The sequence below is a fragment of the Suricata suricatta genome, chromosome 15 (assembly GCF_006229205.1).
Source record: "Suricata suricatta isolate VVHF042 chromosome 15, meerkat_22Aug2017_6uvM2_HiC, whole genome shotgun sequence".
In the NCBI taxonomy this organism is placed as follows: Eukaryota; Metazoa; Chordata; class Mammalia; order Carnivora; family Herpestidae; genus Suricata; species Suricata suricatta.
Window position 1 is genome coordinate 66,852,772 of NC_043714.1, and position 14,609 is coordinate 66,867,380.

The 14,609-nt window shown below is 37.6% G+C and overlaps 1 long non-coding RNA gene across 2 annotated transcripts in view; it reads left to right on the top strand.

The window, feature by feature from the left end:
- LOC115278662 overlaps positions 1-14,609 on the top strand; it is a 58,746-nt gene that overhangs the window by 20,709 nt on the left and 23,428 nt on the right. Inside the window, exon 3 of one of the 2 annotated variants that reach the window (XR_003903017.1) lies at positions 11,284-11,444. This is a non-coding gene — a long non-coding RNA (uncharacterized LOC115278662). Of the gene's footprint in view, positions 1-7,386; positions 7,454-11,283; positions 11,445-14,609 lie in introns of those variants that run through there. The other variant, XR_003903018.1, reaches the window with a different exon arrangement.

Sequence of the window (14,609 nt, forward strand, 5' to 3'; positions counted from 1 at the left end):
TAGTACCTTGAGTGGGGCTCTAATCTGCCATCCTTTTCATTAAAGACCTTTCCTTAAGTATGAAGCCTGGGAGGGACAGCACGATCTGGTGGGATGAGCAGAGAATTTAAAGTTATGGGTTTCACTAGAGACTGGAACAGCATTGTGCTGTCAGATTTCTTAGATTTCCAAACCTCAGTTTTCTATTTTGCAATATGGTTGTCAAAAACAATCCTTACCTTTCAGAGAGAGTGTATACACTGATTATAATACTTAGTACATAGTAGATGTAATAAATATTCTATGGTGTTAATGTTAATTGAAGAACAACAGTAGTTTAGAATTTGAAAAACTGCATTTCAGTGATGATTGTTTCATTGACTTTCCATGTTAACCTGAGGAATCCACTTCACCTGTGTGGATCTGTCTCTTTGTTTACATGAATAGATGTGACCAGATCAGATGAGTTTTGGAATCCTCCTTAGCTCTGACATTTTTTAAAAATCTATTTTGAGTCAAGGTCAAGGATTCAGAATGGCCTCTCCATTCCCTGGATTGGTGATGTCCTTGCACCAACAATGAAAGGGACCTTAATACTTTTACATTGAGATCAGAATCTCCTCCACAAGCCTATTCCAAAGGGAACTATATTTCTTCTGTGTATTCCATTATTAAATCCAATCACCAAACAATTAAAAGTTGAATGGAACCATGTCCTGGTGACCCTGGCCATCATGCCTTTGGAGTGGAGATCATGAGTAATCAAGAAGAGAGGCCATGAGAGTCCACAGACACTGAATGGGTAAAGAAAATAGTAAAGCAATCACTTCTTCATCCACAGAACCCCACTTGATGCCATCTCTTTTCTTCCAATCCACTAAATTCAATCACTCCACAAATCCTGTTGGATTGAATTTTTTGATGTCAAAGGAATCCATTTGGTTTTCTCAAATCCCAATTGCCTAAATTCAAATCATGGACTACTTCAGCAGGTTCTAACTGGACTTGCAGCCTCTGGTTTACGTCCTTCCTAGCCCATTCTCCAACCTGTTACACTCCAGGAAAACCTTCAGTTGTTTTTCATTATCCTGAAGACACAACCCAGAGTCATTTGGGGAAGGCACTCATGAGGTGTGCACTTTCGGGCCTCTGTTTACCCCTGTGCCACATCTCCAACCACTCACTTCATCCTTTATTTAGCTGTAACTAAATAAGTTCCCAAGTTCAACCCAAATTCCCTTCTGGTCCTCCAACCTGCCATAATCTGATTTACTTCCTGCTCTCCCCGGTGTGGAATACTTTTCCGCCTTCTCTGTTCTGCCCTTTAATTTCCAATTCCTGACACAATAATTTCCTCTGATTCTTCTGATCTCAGCTCAGACACTGTGACAACCCATTTTCTACCCACCCATCCCCCCTCACCTTTAGGCTAAAGAATGGGATTCTAATGCTCTCATCTCACCTTTGTACTTTGCCCTTGGTGCTTTGTATCATTATCTGCTCAGTTGCCTGTCCTCTATACTTGCTAAGTTGTGAGCCTGGTAAAAGCAGGAATTCTGAAGGTTTTATTCATTATAAAGTCTCTTGGCACAAAGTGTAATAAATGAAACATATTTACATACTTGCATGCATAATGGAATTATCTCCAAGACTGAGTCTTGTATATAGTCCTTACTATTTCTTTGACCTTGAACAAATCACTGAAAATCTTGGAACCTCGTTATTCTTAATAGAAAAATGAATACAATTTCTATGGATTCTTTGCTATTTGATGGAAAGGATTCTGTAAGCTCAAGCATAAGAAATATGAAAACATGTGATAACTACAAGCTGACTGATTATTGTTATTTACTATTTATTTCCTCCCCTGATGCATCTCAGCTTTAGTACCAAGAGAAATAGGAGGATACGGCCCTGAAATTTCTTGCAGTCTAGTGATGGGGAAATAGCTTGCTGGCTGACTGCTAAAAAAAACAATTTCCCTGAATTTGACTTTGATTTTTGTCAGTCCTATTAGATTGTACCTTCCGAGAAGAGCCATTTGTTTTTGAAAACAAGTTGTACTCTGTGTTCTGATGTTACTTAACTCACCACCATCTGCTCTGCTGTTATGCCCAATTTGAATCAGAAGTAAAGGGATTCTTCTCTCTGCACATCCAGAAGAAAATATAGACTCCAAGGAAAGTCAAAAAGGTGGAGGATACCTGTGGCCAGTTGATTGGGTGATTTTTGTCCCAGGTCCCATTTTGACGAGTCAGTATTAGGGTGAGATCTGACCTGTAGCCAAGAGTGAGTCAAGTTCTCAGCTTCTGGACTCTGTCCTTCCTGGACTGTCATGCCATCCTAGGGCAACATGCTGAAGAGGTGACGACTTTGTTTGTCTATTAGAGGAATCCTCTGGGTTTCAAAGAGAAAGAAACATGCCTCATATCACAACTGTTACACTTGTTGGAATTAGCAGATGTGTCAAATTTGGCACATCTGTCCCTGGGTATCTATGCATCTATAATCTTTGAGGGGAGTGTGTGTGTGTGTGTGTGTGTGTGTGTGTGTGTGTGAGAGAGAGAGAGAGAGAGAGAGAGAGAGAGAGAGAGAGAGAGAGATTGTGAGTTGTATGTACTCACAATTGTGAGTATGTATGTACTAGGATTATGGATGTATGTACTAGGTCTGTGTGTTTCTGTGCAGTGGGCATGGATGATGCAGAATGGAAGGAATAGACAATAAGTTAGAATACATGCAAGGAGTTACAAGGCAGCATGCCTTCCAAGTGTTCCTAAGCCAGACTCTGGTTGAAGCACTATTCTTTAGTTGCCAAAAAAGGGTTTATTTCTTGGAAACTAGCAATGCAATAAAGCCGACCCTCAATTTCCTATAATAACAACAAGCTTCAAGTTTGGCATCCGTATCACCAGGGACAAAGTGTGCCAAGCAAGCAAAGGAGTCAGAACCAGCACCCACAAAGGCTGTTCTCAATTCAGCAAAAGATGTTCTTCTAAAGTGACTGAGCTCTTAGCTCCGGGCTTCCATCCTGCCCACCCACTGTGCTGCTCAGCATTCTCCTGGTTCGTTCCTTCTTGTCCTCCTTCTGCTGGGGCCAGGGAGAAGGCGACTGATTCTCACAGAGACTCCCAGGGAAGTTCAGTTTATTTCCAGGTTAATTTTCATGTTTATTGAGATGTGTTTTGAGCTGAAAACTTGATCCATCCTTTTCTAGTTTGGAGTGGGGCAATCTGATTATGCCCACACTAGTAACAGAATGGGGAGGGAAAATCTCAGTGGGTACATGTCTCCTTTGTCTGTCAGAGGCTTCTGAAGATACCTGGAGATGACTTAACCTTCTTCCACCAGAGAAGTGTTTTATGTTCAATTTAAAAAGTGCTCCCCCCCCCACAAAGAATCTGAAGTTCGCTAACACTTTCCAATTTCTCTCAGATGTCACAAATATTATATAAAAAGAGTTGTATTAATTATAACTACCCTTTCTGATCACCATTGTCCTAACTTGTGCTTGATACCTGGAGGAAATTACCTTTAATTCTCCCAGAACTTTCTATGTTGGCTTGAGGTCTAGGTACATAATCCCATTCTCATGCCAGTGCCTGGATGAGGGCAATTTTGAGCAAGGAACAGAGGCACCCTTGGATTCCCTAGGTGATGAGAATTTATTTTGAGGATCCATGAGGAGGCACCAAAACTGTCTTAATGACTGAAGAACCAGGTCTCGTGTGGGAATTAGAATAATATTAATTAACTATATTATTAGTAATGTATCATAAATTTAAGTATACAAATTGATAAATACTTAAAGTTTATAAATATAAAATAGTTATACTGTTAATAATATGTTGACATATTAATTAATATTAATTATTAATCACCGTTGATCTGGTGGCCCCAAATCACCTCTAAAGTCTGCTGTTCTTACAACTCAGTTGCCCCTCAGCTCCCCTCCTGCCTAACAATAATTCCCAAGAAAGAGGATTTGATTGGGCTCTGTCACCATCCAAGAAAAAGTATCCCTGTTCAGCAAAATTTTCCTTCCAGTTGTCCACGTGGGACATTTTCCAGTCAGTTCTTGACCTAAGCCCTATCCTCAAATTCAGGCTGTGGTGGTCAGAGGTTTTTAGTTCCCATAGGACAAATCACTTATTTACTACAGAAAAAGTCATGGTGGCTTACAGTGGAAGACCCTCCCTCTTCTGGTTGGTTCATTCATTTGTTTGTTTTCTGGAAAAGTTCCTGAAGGTTTATTACACAGCCTGACAAAGACCATTTATAAAGGAAGAAACAGAGGCTCATGAATTTCAATGACTCATCCAAGGTCACAAAGCTGATCACTTACATTACTCATATTTGAACCTAGGCCCATTGTTTTCCTAGCACTTTGTTTACCGCTCTGCTTTTTGTCTGTGTGATTTTGCAAAGGTGGTTCACTGAAACATTTATATCACTGTTTACAATTTTTGATATACTTAAGTTTGCTAGCAGTCTTTCCAAATCATAAGCTTACATGAAACAGAAATGCTGATAAAAAGAAAATGAAAAAGGTAAAACAACATAATGCTGGATTAGTTAGTGTTTTAAGGGATGAAATTTGTGGACTATTTGGAAAAGAAAAACAAAAACAACTATCACCTGGAGCTTAGAAGCAACCTATCTGCCCAGAATCTAAAAAAAAGAGAGACATCCAGAATCACATCCAAAAGAAGATAGGAATGGACAATTGCTGTAACATTAAAACTTAGAGAGACAGGCTTATGACTGAAGGGATAAAACTTCTACAGTAACTATTTTCTTTTCGTAATTGGCTGGAAAAGCCAAAGAGTTAGTAAAAATGAGGAAATCATAAAGTATAATGCACAGTTATCTTAAATTTTATTTAAATGTAACCTGGCTAAAATGTATTTATAGGTTAATAATCGACTTAGACCTATGCTTTCTCATTCAGATGAGATCTGTTAATTGGAGTATTATGTTCCCCTTATATTAATATTATGTATCATCTATTATTTGGTTTATTTAAAGTGAGGGTCAAACCTGAGGACTCTTGAAACAAACTGGATATAGACATTTTCTAGGTCTTTGTCATGGCTTTTTCATCTTTTAAAATTATTTGGCACACATCTAATTTCAATTACATAATTCAGCTGCTTTTTAAAAACAATTGGAACTTACTGAGTCTTTCCAAAGCATTCACTTAGTTTTCTTAGTATCATAGTAAAATAATTCTCTTTCCATATTCATATTTTGTCCATTTACATATTGTTTAATTGAAATACATAATCACAATAACAAGTAAAATGGCATTCCAGGTTTAGCAACAGGTGCAACTGGGAGGAGGGAACAAAAGTTCAAATGTGCAACAGAGAGCATCCAATTACTATGAATGCTGAGATGTCAATGGTATTGGTCCATATTTTACAGAGAGAATGGAGAGCATCACTTCATTTGCCAACTCAGTTGTGTGCAGGTTGGATAAAGGACTTTCTATTATAGTTGACTTTGATGTATTCTAGAAGAGCTAAACCCTATGTTTTTGACAGGAAGAATACCAAGAAAGTATGTTGTGTGGCTGAGGAATGCCAACTAGAAACAATCCTATATACCACTCCTTATTAAATTAGCTATGAAGCATTTGCAAGGTCAAGAATTTTGTGGCACAAAGAAGAAAGTCAATGTACCATCTTCATGTAACAATTACCAAATTATTGATTTGTTTTTAAGTGCAGTTAATTTATATGAATCTATAGTGAAAACATCTTCCCTTTTTGTCAGCTATTCCCTGGGAGTCTTTGGGATGCTGTGGGTACATAATATACTGTGTTCATTAAGGGTCTTTTGATTGTAATTGGGAAAACCCAACCAAACTAAAGAAAAAACTAGAGCTAGGTAAATACACACACACACACACACACACACACACACACACACACACATTCAATCACACACACAATTCTTTTAAAGGAAAACAGGCTATTTCAAAAATTAGGACTCAAACTACCAGATCTACTTGTGGAAGTCAGAATTCTAAGATGGCCCTCAAGTTTCCTGCTCCATTATAATTGCTCTCTATAATTTCCTCTCATTGAGTATGGGCCAGACTTATAAATATGATAGATAGCCACTCTATGATTACACTATATTACACTACATTGTATAAGACTGTTAGAGCAGAATGGAGAAAATTCTCTGCTGGCTTCAAAAAAGTAAGCTGTCATGTATGGGAGGGTCATGTAGCTAGAACTTGACTAAGGTTGTTAGGAGCTGAGAGTAATCACTAGCCATCAGCCAGCAAGACAAGTAGGATTTCAGTCTACAACCACAGGGAGCTGAGTCTGCCAGCAACCTGCAGGGTCTTGGAAGAAGCCTGTGAGCCTCAGATTGCATCTCCTACTGATGCTGTGATTAATTTTAGCTGTGTGAGACCTTGAGCAGAGAACCAGGCAACCTGACTCACAGAAACTAGAGATAATGAATTTGCATTGTTTTAACTCAATAAGCTTATGGCGATTTGTCATGTAGTACTAGAAAACAAACACTCTTGGGCAAGGCAAAATCTGGAAAACTCCAAAGGACTCCAATGGTGGTTGTTTGAGAATATTCACATTGAATATTGTCATCAATATCTCTTAGTTCACGAAACACTCAACCTGTTTCTCTCAGCTTAAATTTACCAGAGAAAATCTAATTTATGTAGCAAGGGTCAGGTAATAATACATGGTCCAATCAGCTGGGGATAAGTGAAGGGAGATTCCCACAGATTAGCCACCACTACTGGATTAACCACCTCTGTGTATTGGTGTGTCACTTCTAGAGAAGAGGAAGCAAGAGTTAGGAAGGTCCTCAAGAAATGTTCGCTACATAGAAACCATAGAGTCAAAGTACCTTCTGAATATTAAGTATTTGAGCCTTACAACTGAAAGACACCTCAAAAATAACTGATCACAATAATTTCCACCATCAGTTACCACCAATGAACAGTTTTATCTCACAATACACACTACTCCTATTTAAAAATAAAAGTAAAAAACTGTCATGACCAACCTCCATTTATTAAAGATGAATGCATTACTTTTCCTTTTACATTATTCAAAACATGCACAATGATGTCAATATTTTTTAAAGCCATAAACAACAAACACACTTTTTTGATGTCCTATGAAATATGGAAGTGTGACTCATGGACCTTCCACCTTATTAACTAGATAGCACACTCTAAGTCAAAAAATAATAGGTTGAGAACCATTAATCCAGCCTAGTGCCATCACTTCATAATTGTGGAAATTATAAGAAACTTGACTTTTTTTCTTAAATCAAAAATAAAATCCAGACCTCCAAATCCACCATCTCCTTTAATCAAAAATTTTTAAAAAATTTAATATCCATTTTCTTCAATACTGACAGGAAGAATGGAGAGAACATACTGACAGGACGAATGGAGAGAACAATCTTCATGTGGAGAACCAGCCAGGTATCAAACGTCCAGTCATATGGCATTGGCTGAATTTCTACCTGAATAAGATCAGAGTTTTTGATGCCAGGAAATTAACATGGTAACCACTGGAGGGTAATTCCCAGCCCATGTCTCTCTCATCAACTAAAGTAGCTACAAATGGCAATGAGGCAAACATGATAGGTACATGCACCACTTACTAGTTAAAACTGTTCTTCAACCATCTCAGAAAGGCATTTCATTTGTAATGAAGAAAACCAAGAAGTTTTGTAAGGTCCAAAGAAAATCTGCTGCTACTATTTGGAAACAGATTTAGTACTGGGAACCTCGACCTTCCACACCAAGTACTAAACATGAAACTATGATTCCAATTCTTCATTAAAAGCACAGGCATTTGGTTAGGTGCAAGCATGTGACTGGGAATCCTAATTTCTGAATAAATGCCAACCTCGAGTTTCCAGGATTTAATTACAATTTCCCGGGTTTTAATAATAGAGACTCTGAAGGTTTGTTAAACTTCAAATGTCCTTAAAACTTTTTTGATGAGTTAACTGTAAACGAATAAAAAACATGTGCATTAAGTTTCCCTTGGAATACATGTGGGTTTAAAAATTAAGGGAAAAAGGACTTGGCAAACATTGGCTTTGAGACATGCCAAACCCAAAGCATTTGAAAAAATAGCTCAAGACATTTGGAGAATCCCAAAGTCTGGTAGGGTTTGTCCCTCCTTTAAAGAACAAATGAGACTGAAAATAACTTTTTAAAAAATGTTTAAGCATGGACATTCTTGTTAAAATATTGAAAGTGTATAAACATCTTGCTAATTTTACATGCATATTTACACAAATACACACACAGGTATATTAACCAATATATTTTTACTTGGCCTAAGTTCAAACTTCAGTGAATATCAACCTTACTTAGCTCCTCTTAATATTCACAATGCAAATGACGGAAAAACTTACACAAATACTCAAACACATGTCACAGCATAATTTTTTATTTGATGGGTCTGTTTGATGCTGACAAATCTTATAAGTTACTATTTCTATAAGATCCTTCAGTGATTTCTCTTAACTCACCCCAAACACAGCAAACCCTTAATTTTCCATGCTTTCTTAACCTGTCCCAGGCACATCTACTATTCAAAGCTTTATTTCCCAGTCCTTCCCTTTGAATATGCATTCTCCAGCAATGCTACAATAATTCCCACCACATTGCTTGAAAACACAATCATTTCCGCCTTTCTTTTCTTTTAATGTTTATTTATTCATGAGACAAAGACAGAGACAGAGACAGCACGCACACGCGCACCAGTGGGGGAGGGGCAGAGAGGGAGACACAGCATCCAAAGCAGGCTCCAGGCTCCAAGGTGTCAGCACAGAGCCCAATGCAGGTCTGAACTCACAAATTGCTAGATCATAACCTGAGCTGAAGTCAGACACCCAACCAACTGAGTCACCCAGGCATCCATCTCCACCTTTTTTTATTGGTCCTTTTTATCTAGAATGCCTCTCCATCTCCACCTGCGAATGTCCTGATCATTCAAAGTACAAACTAAAATAATGCTTCCTCATGAACTCTCTAATAACCTGTGTAAAGTTGGCAAATCTCACCAGACCAGGCACCTTTATAAAATTCTTCCAAATCTCTGTGTTGCCCACAGTCATAATTCAAATCTCTTGGCATTACAGGAGTGAGGCAGGTATAGAAGAAATCTTGCCAATCATTCCTCCACTCTTACTGCTTCTTACTGGATTGAGAAACTGACCTAAGGATCCAGGTAGAAATCAAAGATAGCATTCATTTCAACACAGCTGAGTCTGGGCTAATGAAAATGGCACAGCTTATTCTACTTCCAAACTTGAATTCTTAAGAATCCAATAATAGGCAGCCAAGCTGAAATAGAGGGTAAAACTTGGAAATAGTGTCAAGATACCCATAATTCTAGGGCCATATTGGGACAAGTTCACATGACTGAATCAAACCTTTCCTGTCCGATTTTGATGCAATACCCTCTCCCCCTGATTAGTGGATTACAATGGATGGGAGTGGAAACAGTGGTTGGCAGGGTAGGAAGTGACACAAAAGAATCAACAACTAACTAGTCTTTCCTCAACCAATTCAGAGCTACCATGCTGAGGATCCTGCCTACCTTCTAGATCCCTTTATAGATGCTCTAGTACAGACATATGTTTCTAGGACCTTGAATATCTCACGTTTGCCCATGTGATATATTTATTTTTAACAAATCTGTCCTTTGAAGATGCTGTTCTCTATGGAAGGGCTCTTCATGTCCATCTGATACAGCTCTTCATACCTGGAAAACTCAGCTCAGAATTCACTTTTGTAGACATTCACTGAGCCTCCTTTGATTCATTTTTCTGCCTACTCTCTTGGGTAGATTGACTATCATCTTTGATCATATCTAAGTACTGGCTTGTAGTTTCTAACTACAATTCTTCCTGAGAAGAATGTGCACTTCTTGAGAACAGAGACTGTATCTTATTTTACTCACTGCTATCACCTGAATTTGCTATATACAATCACTAATCGATATAGTCAACAATAAATAATTTTTATTTAAATATGAGTAGGTCTACTTTATATACTGACTTCTCTGATCAGGCTATACTGAGAATTGAATGGGTCCAACTCAGATTGGAAGGTGAGATGAAGGGGTTGGACAGGGCAGGAAATGTTTGAAGACAGATACGGCATATAGTCCCTTCCAGCAATGGTACAAAAGATCATTCTTGTGGTCTTAGACCATTCTGTTCACTTCTTTAAGCCTTGACTTTAAAATAATCTGTAGTCCATATTGCGTCTTCATTCCATCTGAGCCAGCAACTTCCCAGACACTCATGGAGTGGAGGCAGAAGTGCAAGAGGCTGAGTCTAGTCACAGGAAATCATTTGAAGCATCTTCCTTAGTCCACTTAGTCCATGTCCTAAGTGCTAATACTTCACTGGCCAAAGCAGGCTTTTTGGCCAAGCCCAACATCCATGGAATGGGAAAATATATTCTACCAACTTTGGTGGCAAGTGCTACAAAGTAATGTGGCAGGAAGCTTGGATGCATTATTTCATCACAGGGAGGATCAAAAGATTGGGAGAAATTATAATCTACCACATCGCTGTCACACTGATGGTAGAGTGTTCAGCAAATAATCACCCCTCTCTTCTCTTTTATTTGTAGAGTAATATCCGGCTCTCTTTGAAAAAACGTCTGAAGTCAAATGCACATTCTACATGAAGCTAGTGGCTAGCTTGGTGCTGTCCAGGTCAGGGATGGTCCCATGAAATTACAGAGAAGCACAGTTGTGAGTTGGGAGGTGATGGTAGAAGCCAGGAATCATTTTCAGAAGGGATGATTGAGTTAAATATTAAATAAATAAATACAAACTTTATTCATGGATCAAAGAGGTACACAGAAGAAACAGTAATCAAGATGGGAAACCAAAATGTCCCAAAACAGGAAGCTGGGAGTGATTTGGATCCAATCATAAACAGCCAGGAACAAAGGTCTTGGGGACTTCAAAACCCAGAAGCTACTGATATAGACAAAATTGAACCTATGTACAAAAATAAGATGACTTGTTATATAATGGACATCTATATCTCTGGCTCTGCTGTAGGTACTTTATACATATTTTGTCTTTCCCAATAAAATTTTATCAGTACCAACCTTGTAAAAATAATACATATTGAAATATTAATACTTCCTTAATATTCCAGAGGAAGTTATTTTAAAACATACCTCTGAATGATTAACCCAATTCACTTCCCATTTTTTCCTAGCTACTTTATATATAAGTTCATTCACAAGTTCTCTGTTATTATTTTTAGCAAATCCTGAACACAAGTTCATCATGAAAAAGGGAAGAAATAAAGAAGATAGAGCACTTAATATGGTACATGCATCATTTCATTTACTTCTCCCTACATTACAGCAAAGTAGATGATCCTCATCTAGCTTTCATTGACTGGGAAACTCAGGCTAAGAGAAGGTAAGTAATTTTCCAAAGTTTGGACTCATAGAACTGTACAATTTTTATTACACCCAACTATCAACTTCTCTGACAAGAAAATATTCTACCAATTGAGTGTACAAAAAGTTCTAGTCTGTATTAACTTGATTCTCATATACTGAGAAGCAAAATGTGGTTGAAGAAGCATATGCCTCCTTCCTGGAAGCAACAATCCAACAACTCTACATAGCAGCTTAACTTCACAGAGAAGTGGAGGTCACTGCAATGGCCAGCCAAAGAGCTTTCCCTTACTATTGGCCTCCAGTGGGCATCTTGGGTCTTGCATATCTTTGACCAATAATTGTTAGCAATTAACATTTATATGATTTCTCCTATCATCTCAAATTTTCCTAAGCAGTACACGTTTCATGAACAAGTCATTACACAATTCATTTCTACTTTGCTTCTTTCTGGCTTGGCTGGAATTCAAGAAATGAACTGTTATTTTTAATTCTGATAATAAGTTTTAGAATTCTTCCTCTATTTATTTTCCATAAATTGCCTGAAAATTGAATTCATCCTGGAAAAGGAGGTGTTTTGTTTTGTTTGTTTTCTGGAAATCTTACTAGTAGTTTAGTGAGGTGAGACATTTTGAATGGATTGTTTCTTCTGGTACAAAATGGCACTGTGGAGAATAAAAATAACTTCCAAGAGACTCATTTCTAAAGTGCTTAGATTTTAGGGGAATTTGGTTTATAATTAATTCTTTCCATTCCTAAGAGATTTCTAGAAAATTCTCTTTATCCATAGTGAATTCATTTTCCCCCTTGGAGGTGCATTTTAATTGGAAGCTTCCAGAGGCACTTGACGTTAGGGGAAAGGTTTTATATGGCTTTGGGGCCAGACACAACTGTATGACAGTTCCTATTCTGTCATCTGATATATTTGGATAACATACTTAAACCATCTGAGCATTAATTTTCTAATTTGTAAAATGAGGATAAGAAGACCAAACTCATAAGTATGTTGTGGGGAGTAAATTACATAAGACATGAAGAACACATCACCATATAACTAGAAGGGAGCTTTTCAAGGTAGTAGGGTTGAGAGATAATAGCAATCAGAGGATGTTGAAAGTCTGTTGATGTGATTTTGTATCTTCTATCTTGATGGAATCCCTACCTCAGAGGCTACTTTCAGGGTAAAATGAAGTGATCCACCCCTTTAGTTCTGGCTGATGTTTCTGTGTCTCAAATGGGTCAGTTAGAGCTTTTTTGTTTCCTCTCCTAGTCCCTCTACTTGAAGGTGCAAAAGAGGTGAATATAGGATTTTTGCCCTAAGTGCCAGTGGTATAATCTTTGTGTGTTATGATATATTGTTACTTCAGTTCTAGAGAAAATCCAGTAATTAATTCCAGCAAGGGTTGAAATGTTATTAGCATTAGATACTTGTATCCTTAGGAGGTTAATAGGTGTAAATAATATGGCTGAGTGGCTAGAGCAAAGCACGGATACGTGAGATCCTTCTGAGAGTTGTTTTATGAAACTATGAGCCAAAACAACCTCAAAATTCTCTGTTTACTTCCACATTATATAAAGAAAATCATTACTTGTTCCATTAGAATACTCACTTACTCAATTCTTTAAAATATTTACATTTTTTCTGTCCTAACCATTCTAAAGTCTTTTGGCACATTATTTATGTCAATTATGCTGAATTTTTAAAATCTGGCCTTGGTTATACAACTCAGGTCTTTCATCACTGGTCCCTCTCTGTGAGAGTGGGTAATTTTAAATAATCTTATTATAGAAAAGAATAGATTGAGTGGTTTGAATTACAATTTCCCAACAGATTTCTAGTTCAAATAAAACTGTCTTTGGTTTTAATGTGGTTCCTTTTGTGCAATGACAGGAAATAAAAAGGGACACATTTTTAGAGCTAAATATGGTAGGTACAAACCACAACATTTTGGAGAGACAATAGGGCAAACCTATTTATTCTTCAGATCAAAAGACTAAAGTTAAAGCAGTGAAGTAATTAGTCCAAGGTCATATACCTAGTTTACAGTAGAAATATGACTTGATGTTAAGATGTGCTTATTTTACTTTATAGAAGCAACTGTAATTAAGCAGAGGCTTAAGACAGCTTTTCCCAAGGTCAGAAAATCTTGATTCAAATTCTGGCTTTGCCAGGATAGGGAATTATGGGAACTTCGGCCAACTCAGTTTCTCATCTACCAAATGTAGTTTTCATACCCATTTCAAAGAGCAGAGTAAATTCTCAATAAGTATTTGCTGAATCTGCTACCGGGCCTTATAGGAATGGCTTTGCCAAAATAAAATTTTGAAATTTCTTTTAAGATGTCTTACATTCAAAGACAACCAGAGAGGTGAATAATGTTTAAATCACCAGATAATGTTTCAGGCTTTTCCCTACTAGTCAACTAAAGCAAACCAGTGAACCTCCAAAATCATTAGCTCTTCGATGCAGTATGATCCAAATTTTCCTCATGAGGTTCTCCCAAGTGCAAAGTCATACACAGCTACATTCGTTCTGTCAAGCTGTGAAATCATTTGCTCATCAGCCAGAATCACTCTGAACAATGGGAATTGTTATTTGCAAGATGTTCTTAACCCTCAGAGTCAAGCGGTGCTTTGTATCTGTCTAGGAGGTTCACAGCAATGCTACTTTCTTCAAGTAAGTCCAAAAATCTGTTGATGATTTTTATTGATTTAGTGCATGAGCCCACAGCTTGAGGCAGATCGCAAAACACTGACTCCATCCTTGGATGCTTTTCACAATCCCGTTGCCCTTGAGCCAACAACAATTGCCTGATTGGTTGCTGGCTACAGCAATGGGGGAAATCTACTCACTTATTTTATCAGACAGAAAGAACCTGCTTCTGTTTTTTGGTATTCTATTTGAGAATCCAAGGCCAATTGTACTCCTCTGTTGCTCTAAATATAGCACGACCTGGAATCCGCTAGGAGGGTTAGGAAAGGGGGTTGTTTCAAGAAACAGAGAGAAAGAGAACAGTACCTTCTTGTTCAATTAAATTTCAAAGGTCTACAGTTTACTAAGACTTAGTCATTAGCTTTTTTTTTAGATATAAGATATATACATTAATGGGTATAAATTTGAAGAACCTACCTTGATGGTTTTATGTATGTCTACACATGTGTAATCACTTCTCAGCTCAAGCAA